Source organism: Microchirus variegatus, assembly GCF_963457635.1.
Source record: "Microchirus variegatus genome assembly, chromosome: 5".
In the NCBI taxonomy this organism is placed as follows: domain Eukaryota; kingdom Metazoa; phylum Chordata; class Actinopteri; order Pleuronectiformes; family Soleidae; genus Microchirus; species Microchirus variegatus.
The window spans coordinates 17,397,508-17,411,638 of NC_139806.1; positions in this window are offsets into that span (position 1 = coordinate 17,397,508).

Genomic DNA, 14,131 nt, shown 5'->3' on the forward strand with positions numbered 1-14,131 from the left:
ATGTGGTGCTGATCGGCTTAATCAGCACTGTGTGAACTCATTTGACAACAGTTTGAACGTAACAGACATTTATTTATGCATTACAACATGAACTAATAATCACTACCCTGAATCATTTTCAAGTCTCATAGATAGTTTTCTTTAAATCCTATCTAATCCTCCAAAACATCAGCGTTCATCGCACTCTTAATTTGCACAGTTGCCCTCCCTCCATAGCATATTCTGTCAGTTTACTCATACGTGGCATTCATCTGAGTAGATTCCAAGTGCTCATAGACAGCTTCACAGCAAATGCTAAATATTGGCTTATGTGTGATAGAGAGGGGGAAAAGGTCTCGAGTCAAACTGTTGCCATCCCTGTCATAAATGCCTCAGACGAACAACGCCTCAGCCTCCCACCGTGTCAGCTCAAACTATCACTTCCACCGGGCCGAGCCGTATTTCAGAGAAATAGGTCATCTTAACAGGAGTACGGCTTCAAAGCAGCACTCAAGCTCAGCTCAAAACAGCCCCTCGATATTCTGTGCCACCGCTCTGCATCTTCCATTCAGTGACGCCAAGTTCATTTCGTAATTGAATAATTGTGCAAGAAAGATGACAACAAAAGAAGGACATATTCCTATTCAGTTCTGAATAAAAGTATTAATTATTCTTTTCCAAATGGTGACTCATCTCTGCTGGAGACTCGTTGAATGAGGGCTTGCATTATGATAGAATATGCATCTGGAATAAAAGATATGGATTTCAAAGGTTCGGTCATTCATTCAAAAACCAGGACACAGAACATTACTGCCTTTGACTAATTAAAGCTATTCTCCAATTTAAAATCAATTTTCCTTTGATTGTGAATGTTGTTCATGAAGTAATTGAAGCACAATTTTGTTTGATGATTCGGAATCGTTTTTAACCGGAGTCTGAGCAGAGATTTATGTTGTGGGCTTCACATCTTTGGCTTCCCCCTCGTCCACAGTGGCTCACTTTGGTTCCGGTCATCATTTGTTTCTGTTGGTTCATAAATGCCTTTCCTGGGTGTGCGCACCCCCCCTGGGAAATAGGTCTTAGTCTCTTGTCGTCCATCCCAGCTGCACTGATAGATGTCTTCCAGTCACCTTCACCTTGTTGGAGAGCCATTGTGCCTGGCTTCTTTAACACTCCCCTCAGGACCATGGCAGACAGCCTGGGCTCAGCTCGCATCCCCATATCACCGCCTCACAGATACAGCAGGTGACTGGAGCGATGCCTTTCCCCAGTCTCTCCCACATCGCTGCAGTCGAGCTCTGCAGTGCAGGCGGTAAAAGACAACTGTAATGATGACGTTAGTTGAGGCCTAGGTATCGCCTCTGGGGGAGATAATACAACTCAAAGCTGCAGTGCGTAACGTTTCATGCTTTTTGTTGCTAATGACATTATCTTTCTGCCTCTCTTTGGTCTTCATGAACAGAAACAACTGTATGCTGTGCCCTCTTTTGGACTCTGACTGAGGGGAGTGTTTGTGTGTATACACCAGCAGTGCGGGGGCAGGAGGGTCAAGAGGCAATGACCCTTTAACACCTAAGCTTATTTTAACCATTAAAGGGCCAGAAAAGGTACGTGCTTTTGCCCATTTTTCCAGAATAACTTTCAATAGACACTTATTTACAATTTAATGCATGTTAAAATAGTGTATTAACATTAATTTTAAATGAAGAAAACACTGTAGTTGTACACAAACGTGTTCAATTTGAAATTTGAACAGTATAAAACTATATTTAAAGCGGACCTAGTGGTCCTGTTGCATGCATGTATGTTAGTTATGGAGGTCTACTTACATACATTAACTTGTTTTTATGGTCAAAAACCTCCTAGTTGCTGTAAACGAGCCGATAGAAGACAGAGTGAAGAAGCACAGCTCCCCCCTCTGGAACGGTGGAAGCACTGCTACTTATTATCAAAACATTGTTTTAACAATGTTTAAAAATAGCTTTGTCACGACTCCCCGCCACAGTCCCTTCTATGACTTTGACCCGGAGTCAGACCCAGAGTCAGAAGACAGTGTCGTGAAACACCTCCACAACGGACGTTATTCTTCTTCTGCGGTTCAATGTACGCAACCGGATGTGCCCGGACTAGTGCCCGGAGCAGGACGATCTGCTGCTCCGGAGAACCGTTGTTTACGTAACCGGACCGGGTTTTTTCAGAGATCTCGCTGAGCCTGAGATTACAATAAAACCCAGCGTTCTCAGCAGTGGCTGAAATGTTTGTTTAGAACCCACCAGGGCTTCTTAAACAAGGTAAGGACGCAGATACATACTAAAAAACAGCGTTAATTGGAACTTCCGGTCTAGGTCTGCTTTAAAGCAACATTTGTTTGAGTTGTTGTCTCAATGTCCAAAAACGGGCCAACAAAAATGGAAACTATACAGGTGTTTTTTCCAACTCTCTCCTCTCTGGTGACAAAGACGTTGATTTGCCTTACCGCAACAGCGCGAGTGAAATTACCGTAATAACCACATGGGGCTTTGATGTGCAACTTCTCAGCTTTCAGAAACCGTTGGAATGTTTCCAATAGCGCTTGCGTAAACGTGTCGGCTGCGTTACGCTCGGTGTTAAAGGGTTTTTAATCCCCTTTAAATGCTAAATGACTTGGTTTTTGTGAGTAGTTTATTCCACTATTGAATGTGTTCCGTCATACTCCAACCTGTTTGCAGCCACCTCATTTTACTCATGCAATGTTGTCGTTGCCTTCATCTGTTTTGATATAAAATGTATCACTTCCTATATGCAGTGCGGGAATGTCACTGGACAATCCCACATCAGTTTAAAATATACAACTTTATATCAGTAAACTAGTCAGAATAAATCTGAGGAGCAATATTGGTGAAATAACGTCTTTTTCAGGCAAACAGACATGAATGTGATGAATAGCTTGAGGTTCACTACATTCATATATGATTCATGGAACCATTTGCAGGGCAATACACGTTATATCTACAAAAGAATGCATTGGCAGTAGCTGAAACAGGGCAACATGACACACAAATTAATTAGATGGAAGAGCAAACAGATCAATCATTGTAGCACTGTGAGATCCAATTTCCTCCAAACACTACTCAGCAAAGACTGTTCCTCTTCACATGTATGTAACTGAAGGGGCTTAGTCACAGCCCACTATAATCACATTTCTGCACAATTTTCCATTTGGTATTAGCCAGACACTAATGATTTCCCTTGATGCTTTGCTTTGCCAATAAAGCCAAGGCAACAGGTTGCTTTATCACTGCGCTGTATTACATGCTCAGCTTTGCTGGACACATGCATTCTATCTGAAAGTTGCCCTCAAGTTACTTTAATAAGTGGTTTGCACTCATATTTAAAACAAATTATCATAATCCACTTAAAACTAGCTGTGTACATTAAATCTAAAGCTAGTCTTCAAGCAGAAATTACACAATTAAACGGTCCGGATCAGAGGTTTTCTTCCGGGGAAGAGGGAAAGAGTTGAAATGAGGACATGGAGGGAGTGTCGTAAGGCGTTGAGATGAAGCACGGGGTGAAAGTACAGATATACAATGGGTAAATTAAACAAAACATAATTGTTGTCACATGATTGAAAAGATAGGACTTTTAAGTGAATGACTGGGCATTCACAATCTGCAGTGTCTTTAGACACCCAAAAATAATCTGTCATGATGATCCAAACCCACTCACTGGGAATGTATATAAAATGTACTTTATGGGGTACCCCTGCTTCAACACATGTGCAGTACCTCTGTGCATTTAAATGGTAAATGGTCTTTATTTATATAGCACTTTTCTAGTCTTGATGACCACTCAAAGTTGATCTACATTACATCTTTCATACCCATTCACGCGCTACCGGCACAGCCCTCCGGAGCAACGTGGGGTTATATGTCTTGCCCAAGGACACAACGGCATGGAGACTCGCGGAGCCGGGAATCAAACCCCGCTTCGAGTTGAACGACGACTCGCTGCTCCACCACTGAGCTACTGTCACCCGCAGTTATTATGAGTGTATGCAGAAGACCAGCTCTCAACACACCACACATCAAACCTTGAAGCAGGTGGGCTACAGCAGTAGATCACATCAGGAGTCTTATTAGGAGTCGTGTGTACCTAATAAAGTGGCCAGTATGAGCACACACACACACACACACACACACACACACACACACTAGATGGAAAGAAACAAATATAGACAGAATGTCAGAGTGAAAAAGTGTGTGTATTACTAGCTCCTGTTCACTGTGGTTTATTGAACACATTGAGATTTACCTCCCACTGCTCTCAGGGTGGAAATATGTTCCTCTGTCAGTGTTTATCAAAATTTAATTATGCGTCACTGTTGGCCAAAGTCAATAGGACTGTGAAAAGAAAAAAAAAATATTTATCACCCACATATACCTTATAACTCTGCATTACAACGCTTAGTTCATTCTGAGCCATGTAACAAAGGTAAATTCAATTACTGTGTGCTGCTCGTCACAGCACTTTATTACAATTGTGGTCGGCTGCACAAATCACTGAGGCAGATGCATTTAGTTCAGTTTATGTTAAGCTATGTTGACACAGGCAGCATAAATGTACTTCACACATTTAATACATTGTTTTGTTTTGTTGTTTTAATAAAGAAAATCTCTTTAAATTCGCATAAATATTAATATTCCATGATGCGCTCGTCTTTAACTCGCCTGTAAAATTCAATTGTGTTAACAGCTTTCCCTGACAGAAGTTTGCAGAGTGTGTTGCCTCTTCTGCTGAGAATAAATACTGAATCGTCTAAGACATTACAGATGAAGGGTAGTTATGTAGTGAGCTGAAATTGAAATGGCAGCAGATAAGTCACTGAGGAAATGGAGTTTAATGCCGGCTGATGTGACAGAAAAGACTCCGACGATGTTTGAGGGGAGCAGCAGACTCTAAATGTGGCTGCAGCAGATGAGGAGGAGGAGGAATGATGGAGGGAGACACTGAACAGAGCGTGTCACTCGAGATTTTGTATCGCATGTGTGTTTGTGTGTGTGTGTCTGGCAGAACAAGGTATGAACAGGGGTTGTAATGAAATGAAATCAAATCAAAAGAGCACATGAGAGACAATCAAAACCACTCTGCCTCTTCCCCTTAACTTTAACCCTTTTTTATTATATTTATGTATATACATGCTTCTCTGCTTCCTCAAAAAAGTATATCATTTACAAACGTAACTCCGTTATTAACATGCACTCTTGTGATTTCACCTGCAGCACTGACATTCCCAGTCCCAGAGAATATCAGATAATCAAGTGATTTTTTTTTTTCCTGATGAAAATAGATGTCGCCGTTCTAGTTTTGTCTCAATAAAGAACCTCAGTAATTACATTTTGATTTAGACTTTTCAGATGTGACTTAAAAACAACCCCAAGCTTCCCCTCAACACTCTCCCCCACACTACATTTGCATGCCGGCGTGCAAACAATGTAAACGCAGCCTTTTAGACAAAGCTGAGCAATTAGCACTCTCATCAGCAAGTAAACAAAATTCACAACACGCAGGCAAAGAAAAAAAAACAAAAAAAAAAACACCAATATCCGTCATGAACACACATACACACTTCAATCCAACTTTACTCCACACACTGACTATTTCTCTCTAAAGACAAAAGACATCAAAATGAATGAACAATTAGGGCACAGAGAGTTCTCCACGGCACCACGTTACCAACCACACATTAGAAGACAATTAAACAGGAAACATTTGTCCATCAACTTCCTCAGAAGGGACACCGGGACCTGCCGCTCCCTTCCTGCCAGTCCAGCTGCTATCAGAAAGAGCCAGCAGCCTGTTCTGTCACAAGCAGGAGACTCACCCATAAACACAGACATTCCCCACAGCGTGCCATGCATGCTAACAAGGGCCCTTACCCTTCTGGAGGAAGTGCTGGTGTCTATCCTTAGCTGGGTGGCTATGAGGACAGACATGATGCAAAGTGCCACTCGCCTGCTCTGCTCACACCTTTATGCTGTGAAGTTGGGGCTGCTCGAGGTGTCTGAGAAGTTATCACCCCCCACTACCTACCACCCACCCCCCCCCCCCCACCCCCTCTCTCTTCCTCCTCTTCTCCCTCCCTCCCTCCCTTACCGTCCAACGAAGGGAAAGGATGACCCAGGGCTCCAGGAGCCCAACCAGAACACCTCCCTCTCTCCTGGCAGGGTAAATCAATCACACAGACACTGGCTTTGCCTCCACGGGGGAGACATGGTGGGGCGGGGGGGGGGGGGGGGGGGGGGAGGGGTTCCTTCCCTGATTCGCTCCCTTGCTTACTCCCTCTCTTTCTCTCTCTCTTACACACACACAAACACATGCTTTAACTCTCTCAACATGACTCTTACTAGAGTTGAGTACACAAGCTCCTTACCTTACCCTAACCTAAACCTCTAAACCCTGAAAAAAAAATGTTTTACAGAACATGGGGACCATCCAAATACCCCCCCCCCCCCACACGCAGTTGTACAACCATCTTAGTGTGGGAGTTAATGTTAATGTGGGCACTCGTAGACATAATGCACTCCCCATACCCTAAATGTAAACATAACAACTAAATGCCTAACCCTAACCTAAACCTAAACCAGGTCTAAACCCTGAAAAAGCCCTTAAGAGAATGTGAGGACCATCCAAAATGTCTTCACTTTCCAAAATGTCCTACACACACACACACACACACACAGTTGTACAACCATCATAGTGTGGACAAAGAAGAAGAAGATGTTAATGTGGACACGCGTAGACATAATAAACAACTCCCTAGCCCCTAACCCTAAGTGTAAACATAACTAAAGCCTAACCCTGCCCTCCAAAAGCCCTTTAAATATACTGACAACAACAGTTTAGAGAATCAAAATCTGTCCTCACAGCCTATTACTACTACTAGTAGTAGTAAAGTACGACACACACACACACAACACAAATTGCTCCTCAGCAAATCCCTACCAATACTGCCTGTTAGGCATTTTTCCTTTCGAGTGTGTGTCCGTGTGTAAGTAGATGTGTGTGTGTTTACCCAACCTGCACGTATTATAGAGAAATTGATCACATCAAGTCTGCTTTGCAGCTGGGCTTTGATTAAGCACGAGTAATATTTATGCTGCCTGTCACCCACATCATAAAATACAACACCTCACTCGCTCTCTTTCATACACACACACATACACACACACACACACACACGCCCATCAAACTGTACGCTAATAAGACAGAAACCTGGCACAGGCACTACTTGAACTTTATTTATGTATAGTTTGCGACTTGTGTATCGAAGCCCACAGCTGAGGCTTGTGTTCCCACAGTGCAACAGTACAAGGGCTTCTTATAGGGCAAAAACTATAGTATACAAATAATATTTGTCCTATAGTTAAAATATAACTATAGGAAAAACTATATGAAACTATATAACTATAGGAAAATGGTGCAAAAAAGCAATGAATCCCAACCAGTCAGGACTTAAATGACGGCTGGTATTAATGCCACTGTTCTGAATGTAGCTTGTGTGTGGAATTAAATACAGATGTGGTGTGAGTTACACATATTATATCCTATCATATTGCAAAAGAGTGCCGCAAGTTTTAAACCGTACAGCTCTGGAGGCTGAGATTTAATTTAACATTCATGAAAAAAAAAAAAAAAGAAAAGTGCACTATTTCAATTTGACCTTGACAATTATTCATGGGGGAAATAAATTAAAATGAAGCTGAGATGCCCACACTCTTATTTCATGGGCCGTGGCATGTTTTATACCCTGTGGTAGGAACTGATTTGAGGTTTCACAGAGCTTCATAAATACTTACATTTAAAGTCGGATGAATTTCTTTTCAACCATGACTCATGGACCCATTTAAAGTGAGAGTCTCCCTCCCCCCTGCGGCTGCAGCAGTTTATCACCAACGGCTTCCAGGCTTCAGTGCATATTTTACATGTTTGATTTGCAACAAACACTCAGTGACGGCAACAGCTGATGGAAAGCCACGCTTTGCCAAATGTGGGGAATGTAATCACGCAACATGAGAACAAAAAAAGTAACAACTGTAAGTTTTTCTTGTGTCCAATATTTAAAGGTTAACTCTAAGATGAAGAGAAAGATGAGCTAAAGTTCATATTTGCATGTGCGCCACAGGAAATAAGGTTTCATCTGACAGAATAATTGCGCCAATGCCTGAACCAGGGAATAATAAAGTCATTTGAGCCAATGCAAGACGTGCTGGTTGTCATTATGGCCACTGCTGTTAACAAGCTGATTTTGTGCCATGACATTTCCCATGGGTCCGTTAAACCGGTCCCTGATTGGTCATCTTCCACATTCATTTATGTCACAATTACAGCCTTGACATATAAACTCCTATGATTTTGGACACTGCGGTTCACAGTAAGTCACTTTAATTGCAATTAGTGCAAAAGGTCAGAGCTTATTGCTGCGGGGCAGGTTATGTGGACCTGTATCAATGGGACAGGAGATTAACAATGCACTGGCTTTAATTTCTTTACTTATTTACTTTTCTGTTCCGCTCATTTGCTAATTTCATCCATTAGTCACCGGTCGCCTGCTGATTTGGCAAAACCTGAGCTGCCATTAAAGTATTTTAAGAGCCGATGTCAAAACAAAACCTGTAATAAAGCCTATGATATAAAGATAAAGCAAGGACAAATTGAAGGAGACACTTCAGCTTATATGAGTCATTTAAGCATTTACAAGGTAAATGGCCATAAAGCACATATGGCTCTTGACATCGATATAGAACGCTGGATTTATTGTTCAATACTGTGGTGATAGCAGTTGCATTAGCTTAGGTTTCGGTTCATCTACGAGTGTGTGCTGTCTCTGCCTGCGGAATTAACTTGATCAATCATAAACTGATCAGCAAATGAAGCTCATAAATTCCCAAAAAGTAAACATGAACTACGAGGAACAAATCGTCCATAATAATAGTGCATTCCTATTGCATTTTTCTCATTGCACATACACACACACACACACACACACATTGGGTTTGAAGGGTGCCGACACGCTACTGCTATCCCCCGAACTTGCAAACTGAGACGCTCGTAGCAGAAAAATACATCGTAAAAAGTAATACCGTGTGTCTGGATGCACATATTTTTCTTTCGCATCAATATTACAGACATTTATTACAACATTCCCCTGCTGTTGAAAACAAAAGTGGAATACACACATAAACTTAAACAGTAATATCTGGTGAGTTGTTTGAAACTTTCAAATCAAGTAGGGATGATCCGATACAATAGTCAGTCTCAGTATTGGTCCAAATCTGATACAATCCAAAAGTTGTATAATATCGCTGGACGGTAAAAAAAAAAACAGCACTTTAGCTGAGTCATGTTGTGGGCTGTTTGCTTACTCTTTCTGGGAAAGGAACATTTGTTAGTTGGATGTTTGAAATGACTCAGCACCATTGTGCTGTTAATCATCGTTTAAAAGGTCTAAAACAGGGGTCTCAAACTGGCGGCCCCCCACTCAATATCATGTTATAATGAAAACATGGCCCACTACATCACCGTCTTTTAAACACAGTGTGTAGCTGAGGCACAGCTGCCAGCGAGGTTATTGAAAATAATATAATATATGTTTGCTAGCAATGTTTTTTATAACAGTAACAATAAGACATTTGGTTATAATTATCCCATTACTAAATGTATCATATACAACATTCAATTATATATATAAACTAGCTTGTTAGGGCCCGAGCCACGAATGGCAGTGGCCGAAACAGCTCCTGGCACAAATTTTAATTACAGTTGTCCACACTATTATTTATGTAACTTAAAATAAATGTCTGTTTTTGATATTAATACATTACTTTTGCATCATAAATAGTATTATTAATTATGCGTGTGATATCATGATGCAGTATTGTGAACAGTTGTTGTTTTTTTCTTTTACTTTTTGTTCTATAGGCCAGCCCCCTCTTGACCCCAATAGATGTGCATTGGCCCCCAGGTCATTTGAGTTTGAGACCCCTGGTCTAAAATGACTGTAGTGGACTGAGTTTGTGATATCGGTATCGGACACAAAAAGTGGTATCCTGCCATCCTATACTTACGACATCCATTAAAATATAAGACAGCCAGTTAATTTCTTGGACTTAGTCAGGTAACTTTAGCGGTCTTCCGACATCGACCGACAAGCATTTACATTTTGTTTTAAATAGTTAGCCCTGAGGTATTCAACGTAAATGTCAGCGTCATTAGTGGACAACGGCAGAGCACGGCTGTGTCCCTGTGAGCACACAGCTTCTGCTAAATTGTATAATGCACTAAATACTCTTGGTAACCGCAGTCTACTGGCATCTCTATCATGAACGGTAAGGAGACACAGACCTTTGGCTGACAGTTGAGCAGAAAAGCAGGTGGGCTGACTCATTGAAAACCTGGAAGTGACCACGCATATAGTCAATTACCAGGGGAGTAATGTTAGCATCAGACTTTCATCTCGTTGCTGCAGCAGAGCTTTTTTTTATGTGGACGCCTTGTTTACACCCATTCAATTTTTTATCTAAATTCATCTCGATTTATTTCCCAAGATGCCACTAAATCATTACGAAACTTGACCTCCAGCCAGATCACGCCACCTGTCCCTGGCTCCAAGTGACTTCAAGGTCTCAAGCACACTCCTCCCTGCATTCACGCCTCCCTCTGAATCCCATAGACGCACAATGTTGTACTTTGTATGTCAGGCCAGCTCTAGATAAAGTCAGAATAGGAATGAGTGCCTGCACAGCGGTGCAATGACATGTTTTTATCAGCAAGACGCCACAGACAGACCTCGATCAGGTCATCAGTTACAGGTGACAGGTATACAGATGGACCCTGCCCCCCAGGGGAGCAATGCAAGAGCGTGATTGGGTCCAGGATGAAGAGCTTTAGGTGCTCAATGGTGGCCAGGGGCTGCAAACCCTCTGCAGCTTTCATAAATGTGGTTCTCATCTACAACAAACCTTCCCTGGAGAGATAAACTGCAGCACAGCAGTTAGCGGTGACAAATGACTGCTGTTGAATGGTGTTGTCCCTGGCTGCTGGGCGTCCCTCGTTGTTTCTGTCTCTGAATTTCATTTCAGTAAACATTATATACCATTGTCTGGCCCCTGCATTACCACTCTCAGCATGGTCATTTGGTAAAATATAGCGGTTGCAAAAATGTGCAGCGAGTCTGTGCGTGTGTGTGCATGTGCAGATCGGGGAAATGAAAGTTGTTTCTGTAACAGTTAATAGCGGCTGTGGGCAGCAATACAGGCATTTAAGCAGGGGATTCGAAGTGTAATGGTTCAATGCAGACAAACAGAGAGCTCACTAGATGAATACAGAATCATTTTGGAAGTCATTTGATCTGTACAAATTCCTGCAGCATACAAATCATTCTCGTGAATGGTTTGCCTCTGCAATTCCAGACCAGGGAACCTTTACATTCAGCTCAAACTACCAGTCTATCTTTGTCACACCTTTTCCGATAAAAGATTCACTCAAAAACAAATCAAACCGATTAAGACTAACACAAAAAAAATCCACTTATCACAAGCAAACATGGTGAAAACAAGTTCTTCAAACTGGGTTTTACCCTGTGCTGCAACTTGAATGTTTCTGAAAAGAGTGACTTTGAGTCAAGGTTGTGATTCACTAACAATACTGTTCTTTAACATCTATATTCTATATTCTATATAATGTCATTTTCAAACACGATTTCACACTCTTTTCCGGGGAAAAACGATAATCCATAATTATCTAGCATTTTATAGCAATTATCATTAATCATTGATTTGATTTGATGCATGTTCTCCCCGTGTGTGCGTGGGTTTTCTCTGGGTTCTCCAGTTTCCTCGCGAAATATTTTTGGGCTGCAATTGGTCCTCTGGACAGGCCGAGCTAACGCTGCTCTGTGCCGGCCACAGAGGCGGAGCTGATCACCGCTGACAACGTCGCTGCCAAACTATAATAAGTCATATCATAAATACACGCAGCACATGTTTAGACTCTGAATGGCTAATTTCTCGCCTCAAATCATCTTAAAAGTGCGTTCCGTGACACAGAAAAGTGAGAAACGGTCACTGTTTCAACAACAACAGTCTTTCTCTCTCGGACGCCATTGCTCACTGTAGCCAAAAGCACAACAACCTTGAGTAGCGACCCCTACTGATCGGGCGGGAAATTGCAGTGCGTATCCGTCACCACGACGGAGAACTATGAACACTGGAGGGGTCTATGTGGTTACGAAGTCGAATAACGCATTACACAGTCGGAGTAGTATACTGTGGCCTAAAGAGTGGATGTTTGTCTCTATGTGGTCCTTTGATGCCGCCCACTTTTCGTCCTACGTCAGTTGAGATTGGCATCAGCGCCTCCCACAATCCTCATGTGGAGGATAAAGTGGTAGAAAATGTAAAACTTTTCCAATGTCATAACTTTTTTTGGCTCATATCCACCACCTCTACGCCTGTGTGTTTTACTAAAATTATAAATAGGTACAGTACATTTGCACCATATTCTATATGCTGAGCCACATCAAGACAAGATTGACAGACAATAAAGACAGATTTGGATTCTTTTTTTGGAAGCAAAGAGCATCATAAGTTGACTGACTGCCTCTCAGTCTCTCAGCAAATGCAAATAATGGAATTCTAGACTCTGCAGGAAGGAAGTGGCCTCGAAAATGTGTGGCATCAGGCAGCAGCCGAGGCAAAACAAACGAGACAAGAGACTGCAAGGCAAAGAAATAGAAATACAAAAATACAAATGAACGCCACTGATTTAATCAGGCCAAGCCTCAACAAGTGTCTTCCTGATTTGAAATCATTTCAAATAGTGGCTCTAAATTGCACTTTAAATTATGTGTGAAAACAGGGGGATGTTCAACAGATACAGGATATAAGAATTTACCAATACACAGATGTGACAGCCTAGTTTTCACGGGGGCGGATTTATTTTTTTATTTTTTTTGAACGTTTGGATTTGTGCATCCTTGTGGGAGACATTTCATTACATGAAAGCAGTCATGGACATCGTCTCCAGAGAATATATCAAAAACACTTCGGCACAGCAGCTTACAAAGTGACATCAAACGCAATGTGATTATAAACAACAGTGATCTGATACTGTATGATAACATGGTGACAATGTGATGGTGATTTGCATGTAAAACACATCAGAGCACATTACATGATGATATTAAATGAAGTTTATGTTCTTCTTCACCAACAGCTACATGGTCTTTCATGTATACGCTACAAGGTCTTCTTTTTAAAGTCAATATTAAGACGTTAACAAATATGACATGAAATAACACTAAAGGTGCCATATGTAAGAATGTGGCCAAAAATGGCTACTACATTCTAATTCAAAATATCGAGGTCTTTTAGGTTTTGTTATCTGACGTAACTGGCAACCCGTGGTTGCTCGGCAGCTGAGACTCTAGTGACTGCAATGATTGGTAGATGGCGGTAGGTGGCGCCACATGCCAAAACATGATTTCAAAACATAAACATGATTTGCAGTCTGAAAAATATTTTTTTTAATGCAAATATTTTGGCTGTACTGTTGTTGTTGGTGAGTTCAGTTTGTTATATGAACATTATTCCTGAGTCTCTTTGACATATTAGGAGGATTTTATGGCCAGTTGCTTTAGATTTATTACATAATGCACCTTTAAAAATGGGATTAAGAGCTTGGTAATTTCATCATTGGCTCATTTACTCAAAGTTAAATGTGATACTCACTGTACTGACACTCAGGAAAGACAGGGTAAAAGTAAGAGGGTGTTTGTTAGTGTATATTCAAATTCAAACTGTGCACTCTCTCATTCTCAGGACTGGATCATAACAACCCCAAATAAGTCATTTTAGTGAAGATATATCTGCATTTCCTCTGTCCTCACAGACGAGTGGGCAGCTCGTCCTCAGACTCAATCATTTCTATGCAAATTGGCCATGGATTACGACACAGTTTAATAGGCTGTGCCTGGGAGTCCTTAAAGAGTCAAAATTTGGTCACAGAAACTTAACTTCACGGGTTCAGAGTGAGGGATTTTACAATCTTCAACCATATATTATATGGTATCATCGGGAATGTCATATCCAGAGGAAGTGAAAGGCATAATTTA